Below are 14280 nucleotides of genomic sequence, written 5' to 3' on the forward strand. Positions count from 1 at the left end.
GCAACCATTCCTAGTTCTTTGAGATTGTTTCCATGCAAGTTTCTAAAAAGAATCTCCACCTGTGACCTCATCCTTCGGGGCACTCAGTAGCCCACATGGAGCTTGAGCCCTTCCACCTCTGCTGTTATCAGGAAGAAGGGCACTGACTGGGGGAGAGCACATCAAGGCAGTACCTGTGCTGGTAATTTCAGGATAGATTTCTATCCTTTTCAATGGCATTTCTAAACTCCAGGTATTTATTTCAGAGTTGTTTGTGATTGTGCAAGGATGTGTGTGTGTGGATGTGCAACACAGTTAACACTTATTTTATTTAGCAGACAAACATCAAAAATTGCAACTTCATTGTCTTTCAATGATTGACTAATTCAATTTTCTTTGGCCTTTGTCCTCATCATGGATTAAGTGGGGTGATTTCTGACATACTGATTTTTGATCACTATGCAAAATATACCTAGAACATAAGCATTTTAGCTGGCATTAACTATAAAAAAATTTCTAGTGGTATTTAAACGTGTGACCATAAAATATTTCTGCTGGTATTTCTTTACTAGTTAGCAGCTGTTAGAACAGTCTGTTAAGTAAAATAAGATATTTTGTAATAATAATAATATGTAATAGATTAATTAATATAGATTAATAGAAATAAGCAAGAAGAAATAGAAATAAGCAAGAAGATGATAGACAAAAAAGCTCAAGGATGCAACTGCCTTTTGTTCTGAATTGGAAAAGTGCATAAACAGACTGAATTTCAGTATGAATGTTAGGCTTCAGCCGAGTTGCATAAGTTACACTGAGTGTAGCTTAACACGTTTCATTTCAGACATAATGAACACTAATCAGACAGGGATTTTTGAAAACAGTTTATTCCATTTCAATGGAATTTCCATTTTACTAGCTGTAATCTCAAATATGTAAATGGTAGCCAAAGCTGGATGTGATGTTTCAGTTAAGATTTTTTTTTTTTTGCCCATTGTTTCTTCTAGCATCTTCTTGCCAAATCTTCTGGAGCGCTTGTAATTTCCTCTGTACAGAGCCCAACAGGCTCATCAGCAGCAGAAGGTAAACATAATAGATGTGAGGAATTTCTGGAGATTTATGAGGTTTAGCTTTCTGAAACGTACACTGTGTCTGGCAATCCTAGGATGTGACCACATGTGGACTCTGCGAATTGAAAATGTTATAAATGGGGCATCATTTAGGCCTTCTTAGGAATAAAATTCAGGAACAAACGGTGCGTTCTGCACTAGCACTTAAGTATCATTTCTGCCCTGCAACAGTGTGTTTTAGCTCAGACGGATAATCATCAAGGAAGTTAAGCTTTTGTTAAAATGTCTATGAAATTTGACAAATGGTTTAATATCTCTATTATTTAATAAATTAAGCTTGCAATCTACAGCCACCCATATCTCTTCACATTGAAACAATCAGATCAGAGATCATTATATGGCAAAATAGGAACATAAAACTACTCTAATATAAGGAGATTGGTATTATTGGGATTTGGTATCAAAAGCTTCAGAGCAAAACAATGTAAAAATACAAGTCTCATAACTGTACTATTATTCCAAACATTAATTTGTTAAATTTCTGCCATCTGTTTATGAAAATGTAATTGAAAAATTGCTCTCCGAGATCAGTTTATTGAGCTGATAAAAGGAGATACATTAGCAAAGACAGAAATATGCCATCCTAATGATCATGATAATATCACTGCATGCTAAAGTGCTCTTTTAACCTTTTTCAGTGGGCTTTACTGATATTAATTAATCAGCTTGAATGCTGTCAACATCTCAAGCACTAGAGTGCTAGTTCCAATTCTGTGCTAGGCATTTCTCTGCATCTTTTTCTTTTTTGTGTTCAGCTAGAAGAGCCTAGAAGAGCATTAGCAGAACAGTAGAGAGGGGCCTCTTCTTCCTGCCCATTGTTTACCCATAGTATTGCCTGATGGAAGAGCTCATGTCCATAAGCCTATATTTTTCATGGCCTGTTTCATCACCATTCTCAAGGACCTGCATAAATGAAAGATGGTATGGTTTGGAGACAAATATTGCTGAGAACATAATTTTAACCCTCATTGTCTTCCACAATACGCTAGAGCAGAGGGAAAAGGTAGCCCTTAGTGAGAAAGATCAAACAAAAGTTTCTGTGACTTCTGAGATGAATTACACTTGAAATGTTGCTAGTTGGTGTGTTTAAAATCTAAAATAAATCTAAAAACATTGCATAGTTGCCTTATGCTTTTGTTTCTGCAGAGCAGTAATGCCCTGGGATGCTTCTAACTGTAGCAACCTAATTGCTCAGATTGAAATGATAACCATTTCCATATCAGGATTGGGTGAATAACTGATTCTAATGGGCAGTGTTTCCAAAAACTTTTGTGGATCAATTTCCTGGCATTTCTACCCTTTCATTAAAATGGTGAGCACAGTGAATCTGGGAGAATGAACATTTTTATCTCCCACCATTGATGCACATGCTTATAACATGTATGGGCACCTTAAAAGCATTAACAGTATTTCTGGAGTTTCATTTGTAAGATAATATTTTTCAAAGACCAGAGTACAAAATAGCTAGGTGTCATTGGAAAACAACATTTAATTATTAATGAAACCAAGACATTGGCCTGGAATGAGAAGTGGCTGTTTATTTACTGGAGATTTTACAGCAAAAGTAAATAATGAAATCTTTTTCCTAAGCTAACCTACATAGCGATTTTGATTTAAAGGTATTTCTTAACATGGAAAATACAAAAAAATCCCAACGTTTTAACTCCCCTGCAAAATAGGAGAATAGTCTTGAGTTTGTGCTGGTATTGTGCACCTTTGTCATGAGCAGCTATTGTGGAAGTGGGATTACTGCCTGACAATTTCATCATGTCTGTGAAAGTAATGTTTAGGAGGTGAAGTAATACAATGATGCTAATCCAGCTTTTTATAATTAGCCCCCTATGTATATAATATTTATGTTATTGTCTGTGCAGGGTTTTCTTTTCCTAGAAGCATTCCTTATCTACTAGAATTCTTGTTTGACAAATGAGATTGGATTACCAAGTCACAGCTGTATACACTGGTTGATGTATTGCTGTAGGATTGATAATTCAGAAAAGCAATGTAGTATTTGGGGGTTAATTTTCTCAGATATAAGAATCTAATGCTGCTTGCTAGATATTTTCTTCATTTTTGTTATCTAAGTTTTACCAGGTTTAGACTAGTTATTGACTCAGTTAATGTAAAAAATGTTGATATGCTGTCAATATTAATGTAGATGTCAGTCCAACACTAGTCCCTAATGTATGTAAGAGCAAGTATTTTTTACCTTGATACAGAAAGGCAGTCATGTGTGAGATTTAATATACATCCTAATCTATCTTGTCATTGCACTAGCCATGGGTGATGTGCTAATGTATGGGCAACCATTTTCTTTTTCTCTTCACACAATGGAATAGATACACATGAATGACAGCCAAGTCTCCACTCTGTAATTATTTGGAAGGCAGTTAGAATGTACAGAAGGAATACAGTAGTTTTACTTATACACTTAAAGTCTATGTTTTGTTTTGTTTTGTTTTTTAATCTTTGGAGGAACCATATGATCACTAATAATTGGAAAAAAGACAACCCCACAGCCCACAAACAAAACCAAAATAATGAACAGAACCCCCTCCCTCCCCTCAAACTCAAAAAATGGCTAAAACTAAGTAAGCTTCATAACACACACAGAGTTTGGAATTTCAGTTCTGAGTCTTTACACACCCAGCCAAATATTTTTATGTATCTATCTGAATGCATTCTTTGTGCTGATATCATCATTCTGATTAATTTTCTTGGCAAAATATGTGTTTTATAATACAGAAGATTTGTCATCAACTATTTCTAAAAAGTGAGTAACCAAATGAGTTCTTTAATTACATGTCTCTTTTATATTCATTTTCCTTTTCCCTTTTTTTAAATTGTGAACAATTATGGAAATATGGGATTGTGAATATAAGTTGACATAATGTAAGATAAGCAAGCAAAAATTAATGTCCATAGCACGTCTCATCTTTGTGTGTGTTGGCAAAACCGAAAACCTGAATATTGCTTTTTGTATAAAAGACATTTTGATGAGATTGCAGTTTCCTAAAAAGTGAGTCCAAAATTACATATTTCTTAATGCAGCTTGAGTCAACAAATCTTTGACTTCTCATATTAATTTATAATGTAGCTTCCTTTTGTTCCTCTTTCTCAAACTGTAAGAAACTGTCTTTACACATTCAATCTGTCTTTCTGTGAGAGAAAATGAAAATGAGGCGTACATTCCAGATCATAAAGATAGGCAACCACCTGCAATTTCAGCATTTTTTTTACTATATATTTAAGGAGGGAGGGTGCATTGTCTTCCCTGTGGTTGGATGCTATTATTTGTAGACTGAAGCTATTGCTTTCATGGCACCTTGCAGTGTTCAATTCAGAATTAAAATCACTATGTACATCTTCACTACTCTAAATTGAGACTGGTATAATTTCAACAATGGAAACTGAGTGCAAAATTCTACACACACCGCTTTATATGGAAATATTCCATTTAGAAAAAGGAAAAAAAAAAAAAAAGAATCCCAAAACATTCTATTTTTAGAATACGTGTTATAATCCCCATACTACTTAAGTTTCCTATGAATAATATTCTTCTCTGAGAATAGTAATATAAAGCTAAATTGTTACCTTATGTTTTCATGGGTAGGTTTGTGACCACTGACAGTTATAATTTACAATGATTACGGACATTAGCATACTTGACTGTCGCTGTTATTTTTATTTCAAATACAAAGACTTTCAGTGGACTAACAGTACAAGGAGTGAATGTTTTATCTCTTCAGGATGCTACAAAGTTCCTATCAGACTGTAGCTAAGTGATGCACCAGCACTTACTTACAGTCAATAGGAAGTATTCATTTGTGCCTTTGAATCTTGCGTAAACCCATAGATTGAGTCACAGTAGGTTCTTCTGCCTGTCTGTGTGTCTACTGATCTGTCTAGCTACCTGCTTTGTGACACAGAATCTGAATATTTGTTGAAGTTGCTGAAAGTAAAAAGGGGTGTTTTAATATGCAAATAATTTCTGCTCACTAAAGAGTCTACAGTGGCTTCTATGTCTCTACTCATTCAAGTAAACTCTATGCACATTTCAGTGTCTGTAGGTTTCTGAATTAGAAGTATTAACTTTGATGAGACACAAGTGATGCTGAAGTGGCGTGACAGGCAGTAGATCTGTTTTCACAAACTTACAGCTTTTGCAAGGTAAACATTTTCAGAATAGCCATTCAAATTAATCATCAGACTTCCACCTTTTATAACTCAAATCACAAAATCTATTGCCAGTGGAAATTTATTTCAGGGTTTAAATTTGAATTTCTTACCTGTAAATTCTACCATCTCCTCTTGCTGTAGATTAGTGGCATTGCTGGTAGTGTGTCAACATGTAGATACTGTAAAGATTTTAAATTAAAAATATCTACAATAAATTCTTGGAAAGCCTAAAAACATTGATTTGAAATTGAGCGTAAGTGCTAAGTTTTTCAGGAGGAGTAGGAAATCAGGTCTTTGCTTGAATATAATGTGTGTATCTGTGATTTAAACTTTTCTCTTCTAAGTCTAAAAAACTCATGTAGTACACAAGACCATACAATCCAGCTCTTTTAGTATCTTTGCAACCTGTCATGTTAATATGTAAATACATGTGCATATGTATTTAGACAAATCTAACAACATGCATTATTTACATGCTGTAAGAGATTTTTTTCTGAGCCATTACAGTCTATTATGTAAATATGTATTAAAGGGCATAATATTTTTTTTTATTTCATTGGATTTTTGACTTGATAGGTCATAATGGCTAGGATCCCTTACACAGTACCTCATAATTTATTTCAGTCTGTATTATAGATGTTGCTATGATGTTAATATGAATTTGCATATAAAATATGCTTCAAGAAGTTACTGTACACATAAAGATTAATAATTCACTGATTTTAAATGGACGAGAGAACATCAAAACTGATTAGTTTACATAAGGGTAAGATTCATTCTCCCTGCAGAAGGCTAGCACAAAACCTAGGCAGCATTTAAGCCTCACTTAAGCCCTCAAAATGCAGCTTAAATGGATTTTAACTGGTATATAGGCTTTGCTCTGGCAATCAGTGAAGTAGTGAATTTAATCCATAAGAGAATAATGTATTTCTAAATGCTCCCCATTTCTACAAGTGAATTAGTAGGTCTCCAAGGAGCTCTCAACTTCCAGCAGTCCCCCAAATTTTACCTCATTGTTTGCAAAAGAAGTGAAGTTCAGTTGGAGAAGAAACGTGTAAAGTGCCTTTCTCTGTGAAGAATCCAATCCCATCTGTTTTGGGTTACATCTGTATCAGCAGTGGAACACAGTAGAGGTGGCAGATCTAGTAAGAGTACATGGATACACCCACTATAGATTGAGGACAATTATTTATCCCAGACTTATATTCCAGCTCATGAAAATTTAGGTTTCAGCTCATATGCCATAATTAAATATGGAATTTAGCAATTGAGTGGATTCTGAGATGCCCTCAAGATCATTATTATTCATGGAAACTGTGTGTTCATCTGGTTACTGGGATGAGGTTTAATGTTTGGTTATGTTGATTTTCAGTCAACAGATATGACTAAACACAGGCAGAAAGGGAAAAAATAGGTTCAGATTGTTCTTTACCAGCTAATACTTCTGGTTACGAGACAGTGCTGGCACTAGTAGACGATTTTGTAATAGGAACCTGACAGCCGCCAGTAGCAGATGCTAAGGGAACCAACAGAGGAAGAGGTCAAGCATACAGTCATGCTTCCCTGGCATAACATCCCAGCTTCTGGCAACTTTTCCAGACATCTAGTTTTCAGCAGACCGGGCTTAAACTGTGAGCACAGGAGAATAAAGAATACCTACAGAGTTTAATAATGGAGAATGTCTCAGGAGAGACAGTAGGAAAAGGGAAAGTGTGACTTGGGCTCCAAAACCTGCTGGGAATAAGGATGTCAGAGGCAAATAGACATGTCTAGATAATTGTGAAATGGCAGAAATGTAGCTAAGATGGATTTGTGTTGGGTGCTAGTTGTTTTAAAATACGTTTATCTAATACTTTGTTTCTAAGCAATATGTTTTGGAATAGAACAGCTGTTTATAGGATATGTCCAGGCTCAGACTGCAAAAAGAGCTTCAGGGCCTAACTTGAGTCAGGCCTGTGGAACAATATCAGTTTATAATACACAAAATATGCAAAACACATTGCAGCGTCAGAATAGGAGCTGTGCAGAGAAGTAGAGGTACAAGGGAGTATAAGATCCAAGAAATTCTTCTAAAGTCTACATAAATCCCAGGAAACTCAAGTGGGACAGTGTTCCATCCAAAGATGCCTTGCAGACACAGGCTTGCATCCTTGTGGCCAAATTCTGCTGGAGTTACCTCTGCTCATTGGGAAAGAGGAATCAGTTACACTGTTTGAAAAAGAAAGCAGAAGTGGGTTTGAGTTTTAACTCATGTTAGCTTCACTAAACAGAAGTTTCAGCTAACATTTTCCACAACAAGCTACTGTGAGATCAAGTTATTTGAATAATCTGTCAATGAATCAGTGCAATAACTGCTTGTAGGCATCATGACACATATTGAGGTCATATCTAGACCAGGATGCCACAGAAAAGGCTCCATGTCCTTGCTACTGACTTTTCCTGTAGGGCAAATTGTTCTGGCAATACAAGAGGATTTGATTTCAGTGAATCATTTCCAACCACGATAAAAACCCGACACTAATCTGAACTAGCCTAAACCTGGGTAAGGTACTCACTAGTCACAATCTTTTAATTAGAATCTATTGACTGGGCAAAATTAAGAGTCACATTTAAGCTAGTTGGCTTGTTTTGGGGTGGTTTTCTGTTTGGTTGGGATTTTTCTTTTTTTTCCTGTTGTTTTGGGGGTTTTTTTGGTTTTTTTTTTACAGCAACATGTTGAATGGTAAGTCAGATTCTAATGGGCCTTGAGGAGAAAGGACCTGATAGGAACAGAAATTCTTCTCCTAGATAGGCTGGCTAGGCCTGCTTCAACAAGAAATGTAAAACAATATCCTGGATTAATGTGGTTCAATCTTCAAACACCTTGCTGAGCTAAGGCCTGGGCAATGCAGTGAGAGCCCTTACAGAAAAAATCTCTGTCAGATGACACATGACACAGGACTTAGGCAAACTGAATTCTCTTCATTTTCCCCTATTTTATAAGAATTTTTTTTCCCTTTCTATCTTAGGCAGAGCCATGGATTGAAATGATTCTCTCCTTCTGGCTTTATACATATAGAGACAGACATATATAGATAGATGTCAACTTCTATGTCTGTAATGGAAGCTCTATAATATCACTGAATGTATTAATTGTTCAAATTTGTTTAGAAAAGGTAATAATATTGAAGAGTTTTATACAAATAATTCAAAGTCCACTGGAAAATAGGATAGGAGCTTCTAACAATAGTAAAGCAAAAATATTAAATAATATATGTCATTTAGGGGGAGAAATTACATTATCTATGCTCCGCGTGATAATAAATTCTTTGCATTCATATTCTGAATGTTTACTAGTATATTTTATAGGAAGTCTTTACAGTACTTGTTTGAAAACCTCTTCTTTAATGATCATGGATCTCATCTCTTTTGACTTTTGAGAGAAATACCAGATGTTACAATTCCCTGTGGTGGGCCAATTACTTGCTAAATTTTTATTATTTTAATATACATCAAAGAAATGGTTCGACTATGTAAGTCTGAAAAACTTCATGGATTTTTTGTTTGTTGTTTGTTTTGCTTTCTATACATAACTTTCTAAAACATTCCAAACCCATTCTTTTTCTAGTTTGATTAAAAGAATCATATGAGCCTGGATTGAGACTTCACTACTCAACTTTAGCCTGGAGCAAATTTTCTTTAAAAGCCTGGGAGAAGGGGGCTGGAGGGAAAGGAAGGAAAGTAAGGAAGGAGGAAGGGAAGCCTCAACAGGGGAAATGCTGACTGAACCTTAACTATAGCATCGTGAATGGTGATGCTATAACACAATGCTAACAAGGACTCCTGAGATAAATACAACATCAATTAAAGGCTTGCAGGTGTGTCACTAGGGGTGGATAAAAAGAGAGAATGGGAAAGGATTTGTGCCAACAGACCTTATGGTTTTGTAGTAATTAGTAATCTGTGCAGGTGTCTATTATGACTAACTGACAATAAATCTTGGTTTCTGTTTTGGATATTGCTTTTGTTTCCCAAGTTCCATGCCTGAAGGGGAGAAAGAAAATGACTAGAAGATTAATTGCAGCAATGGTTACTCCCAACAAGATAAAATGGAAAGTAGTAATCCACTGAATGAGATTAAATGTTATTATTATTATTTTCATATTTTATTTTGATAGCAGAAAACTGAAGGCAGGGTAGGTTGTGGGAGGGTATATATTTACTGATTTTTGCATAATGATGGAAAAATAAGCCTACTTTGTCAACAGCCTTTCTTCAAGTTCTGTGCATAAGGCAATTTTTTTTTCTACTTTAGCAAACTTGGAAAGGTATCCAAACCTTCTACATTTGTGCAGTAGCCTCTAATTCTAAGCACACTGACAAACTGTAAGTAAATTTTACCATAGAGCTATGTTTTCCTTAGTCTCTCCATCTGCTCGTTTTTGACACCCCTGTCATTAACTGTCATTTTCCTTTAAATATACAGTGAAGCTGAAAGGCCAGCTCTACATCACATCATTTCAGATTAGGGGCAGTTCCTTTGAGCTGAGCACTGTTTAGGTGTCAGAAAGAAGTCTCTGACCTCTCTTGTACCACACTGCCGCAGGGCCTTAATTAGTACTGACTCCAGCCATTACTGCAGAGAGGACAAAGGCGACCACATCATTTTTCTACTTAGGAAGTTAGCGTCTGACCTAATAACTTGTCCAGGCTCGCAGGACACCGTAATGGCCGCACAATGGCACTGGGGATTTTTTGACAGGTTCTTTCCTCCTCTAAATGTAGGGTAATCAGGGAAGTTAACTATTGTATTCTTCAGTCTTGCAACAGTTGTTTTAGGGTTTCACTCTGTTGATTTGTTGTGGATAAAATGACAGAGAATGAGTCAGGTATTCAGAAAAATAAAGAGGGTGATAACAAAATGTAGAGTGTTTTTTGTTCTGGTTAGAAGTATTTGATTGTTTAAAATATTGCTCTTGTAAGATCTGCTCTGGTGCTATTGATTTTAGTGGAATTTTATCACTTATTTCATGGAGAGCAAACTTAAGTCTGCAATCAAACGAGTTCCTTTTTTCTCTCTCCTCCTTCCTTCATCTCACCCTTCTTCATCCCATCCCCCAGTCTCCTAGCAGAAATTCACTCTCACATGAGAAACATTTTACAATGCTTTTGGCACAGCATTTTTGGTCTGTTTCACTAGAAATTTGACTTATTGCATCAGACGTCAGCATTATTAGTTCCACAGAATCTCCTTAATTTTCCTATTTGTTTGGTAACATTCCACTGAGAAAACTTCATGCCAGGATATAATAACTTCTTAATCTAGAAGTCTCTTTCTCTCTTTTGTTTTATTTTTATTTTTTGTAAATTAAATAATTGAAATTGCTATAGAAGTTGCACGGTCTCACACCAAGTTTCTTTATTATCAGCCAGCCAGTGTCACATGCTGCAACACAGAAGCACACTTTATGCTATTGCAGCAGAAATTACTTGCACTGTAAATGCATTTCAGAGAGTTGGTAAGAAGATCTAAAACTCGTAGCAAGCTAAGACTGCTGATGATCAGTTTGTCAAGGTATAGATATAATGTATACTTAGCATTTTTTGAAAGCTCTTTAACTGTAATCGATTTTGTCTCCTAGCTTGAGGTTTGATTTTTGTCCTTCTATAGGCAAGAAATAATTCTTCGTGCCTGTCTTACATCATTCCCCCTCTCAAAAAAAAAAAAAAAAAATTTGGTTCCAGTTCTGATATGCTTTTCATCTTGGTCTTTGTAATTTCAATTCTAGTTAGGATTATTTTTACTATTGTGACTTTGAACCAGATTGGAGTCTCAGAAATACCATAAAGTTACTACATCTCTAAGGAAATCTCTTTTGAAGTGATCACACAAAGGTAATTACAGTATTATCAAAGCTGCAAAATGTTGCATAGTGTTTCTTGTGCTCAAACAGCATCTAAAGCAATAGAATACATTTAAATTCTACAATAGGTCCCAAACTGAGTACAATTTACAAGAGACTAGATGAGTTTCTATATAGAGCTATAACATAGGATAAGACTGCTGGGGCCAGACCCTTCAGTCTATGACAGTGTGATCAAGCATTATTTCATTTAGTCCGTGAGCTGAAATAACAGCCGGTAAAGTGTTTGATAGTTCTTTGACTACATATATTACACTGCAATTTCCTTATTTTCTTTTAGATTATCCACATACATTGATTTTTCTGAGAAGCAGGGGTGAATTTTACCTTTCTGAGCATAAATAATTCCAGACTCAGAAATAGTCATTTCACCAAAAAGATACAGCAGAGAAGAGGCCTTCCTTATATGAAGGAAGGGACTTCTAACTTTCTGAGGATCTCTATGGCTACAGAAGTTTATTCTCCAAAACCAAGAAGAGCACCTGCTGGCAGCTATTTCAGCAGTTTAAATGATGATTTTTGCCCTCCATCTGCTGAAGAACAGTATCTGGTCTGTGATTTTATTCAGAAGTTAGATTAAAATTTTAAAGGGCCCACTGCCTAGTGACTTTTCCATCTTAAGTACTGGCAGCTTTATTATGGAAGCTGAATTAAACTGGGGGTTGCTACCCATCATTTTCCCATTGTACTGAAAGCACTCAAGGAGGGCAGATAGAGAGGAACCTCAATGCAATATAAAGGCATCCTGGATGCACGGGTCCCTCCCACCTGCGGTAGAGCCAGTCCTAGGGGTATTGCAGGCAGCCACATTCAACAGTCATGGATGAATGGTGAAAAGGGGGATCTCATCTTCCTCTCTGTCATTTATTTAATCAAGATTAAACACATTTTCAGATTATTGGTCACTTCACTGCTTCTCCCCACTGGTAATGAGGCAAATGAGTTGTTCTAGTAGAGGGATATGAAACTGTCTGGCTCTGGGTGCAGAGTTAGAAAATAGGGAATGCGAGGAACTAATTTAAATGCAAGTCCCTCTCTGATGGGAGACTTCCTTTCTTTTGTGCCTTACATGGAAGGTTAGAAGTTCTTCCAAGATGGTTGACTTGCCAAAATCCAGGATCTAGATTCAAGGGATTGCAAGGTCGTAAAAGTGTGCTATGGGAAAAGGACCTAAACAATTGAGAACATATTTGTGTAAATGTATTTAGGTTTAGGTGACCCTTATTTATACATGTACACTAAGCGCTGCACATATGCAGAAGAATATAAATGGTTATTAATAAATGAAGTCTTATCTGTCTTTGTATGTGCATGACTGAGCTGGGGATGATTGCTTTCACAATGGGTTTTTTTTTATGTTGCCAGTAACTAATAGACGTTTTCTAACTTTCAACAAAATTTTTTAAAAACCTGTTGTTTCAGGGGAAAACAAATCTAGAAAGGAAGAAAAATCAGAGACAAGAACATTAAGGTTTTGACACAAACTACGAAAATTCTGAGAAATCAAAGTTGAGGTTGACATATTTTTCATTTGTGCTTCTGTGCCTTCCTTTTTTTTTACCTGTTTTTTTTTCCTCCTTTTTTTTTTACCTGTTTTTTTTTTTCCTCCTTTTTTTTTAAATTTTTTTTCCTTGCCATGTGGTTGGATAAGGAGAGAGTGTCAAACTTAATTTAGTATATTCTGGCTTTTTTTGGTTTGAATCATAACCTTACTGTTGCTAAAACCTAGTTCTTCAGCCTGTGAATAATACTTTTTGTAATGATGGTGTAGTTAGAATAATCAGATAGTTTTAAAGCATATTCAGGCATCCTTTTTACTTACTTTTAATCAACTTCTTCCAAACAAGGTATGGAATTGATAGCTGTTATTGATTGCTTGTAGCATTACCTAATCTTCACTAAATGTAGGAAGCTTTTCAGATTTAGAAAGGTGGCAGAAAACGTCTAGTAATGACGCTGCTGGGAATTGAAGCTCAATACTGTGGTCAGTATAAAAGTGATATAGCTATAAGAGGTATTTTATTATAAGCCCATTGTTTTTTACGAAATGCTCAAGCTGGGATAATTTACAGAGATTTTGAAGTTGCTTGTGTATTTATCAGCTGTTCCAGTATTTCATTTATTCCAATTTACACCAAGAAAAAACTTTTATTAATGATAGTGTGATGAACTTTGGAAAACTACAGAATGAAAACAATACAGTATTGTAATAACGTAGAAAAGAGATTCCATTTATGCTTTCAATACAAAGGGAAGGTATAAGAAATCATTAGTAAACCAGATATAAACGTGACCTTCACTCTGGTTCAGTAATTATCCTAGTCCACAGTATGGTGTTTGTATCATGATTTCCCTTATTTCCTCTTTGTTTTCATTTTTATCTGGGTACTTCACTGGTGAGTAATAGCTAAAGGGAACCCATTATGCAAGGCGAGCATTCAGTTTGCAAGTGAATTTGCTTGTAGCTATTGCCACATTTGAACCTCACTAATGTATGTAAATTAAAAACTCTGGTATTCGGATCTCTCCTGTTTGAAATAAAAACAGAATCTGATCATTACAATCTGCAAGCCAGGTATTATCACTGGACTAGTGAGCCGCTGATGATAAATTGTACTGAATAGCTTGTGGATAGAATATTTTATCTCAGTTCTCTATCACACAGCACTGCATAAAATAAGAATGATTCATCAAGCATGAGAGCTGGTGGTTTATGAAATTCATTGCTCACGGCAAGTGTATTTTTTAAAATTCAAAAGACAAAGCAACTCACAAGGGTTATTTAGTAATCAGTGTGAATTACTTCTAGGTATAAGCCTTAGTGGAAAAAATTAAAAATACATTTGCTGTACAGGAAGCATTATTGCTGTAGGTGCTATAATTTAACTGCTTCTCATCTATAGCTTTTTTTTTTGTGTGTGTGTGTGACCATTTTGGATTCAAGTCCTCCTCCCCTTTATTTTTAAAAGTGAAACTGCATAATCAGTTTTAACAGGATTATTACATCGAACAAGTCTATTCTATGCTCTCAGCAGAAACATCTTCAGGGGCTTGTACACCTTAGGCTGCAGTGGATATTTTGTTTATTCAAA

The sequence above is a fragment of the Nestor notabilis genome, unplaced genomic scaffold (genome assembly GCF_000696875.1).
Source record: "Nestor notabilis isolate BGI_N333 unplaced genomic scaffold, ASM69687v1 scaffold20328, whole genome shotgun sequence".
Lineage (NCBI taxonomy): Eukaryota > Metazoa > Chordata > Aves > Psittaciformes > Psittacidae > Nestor > Nestor notabilis.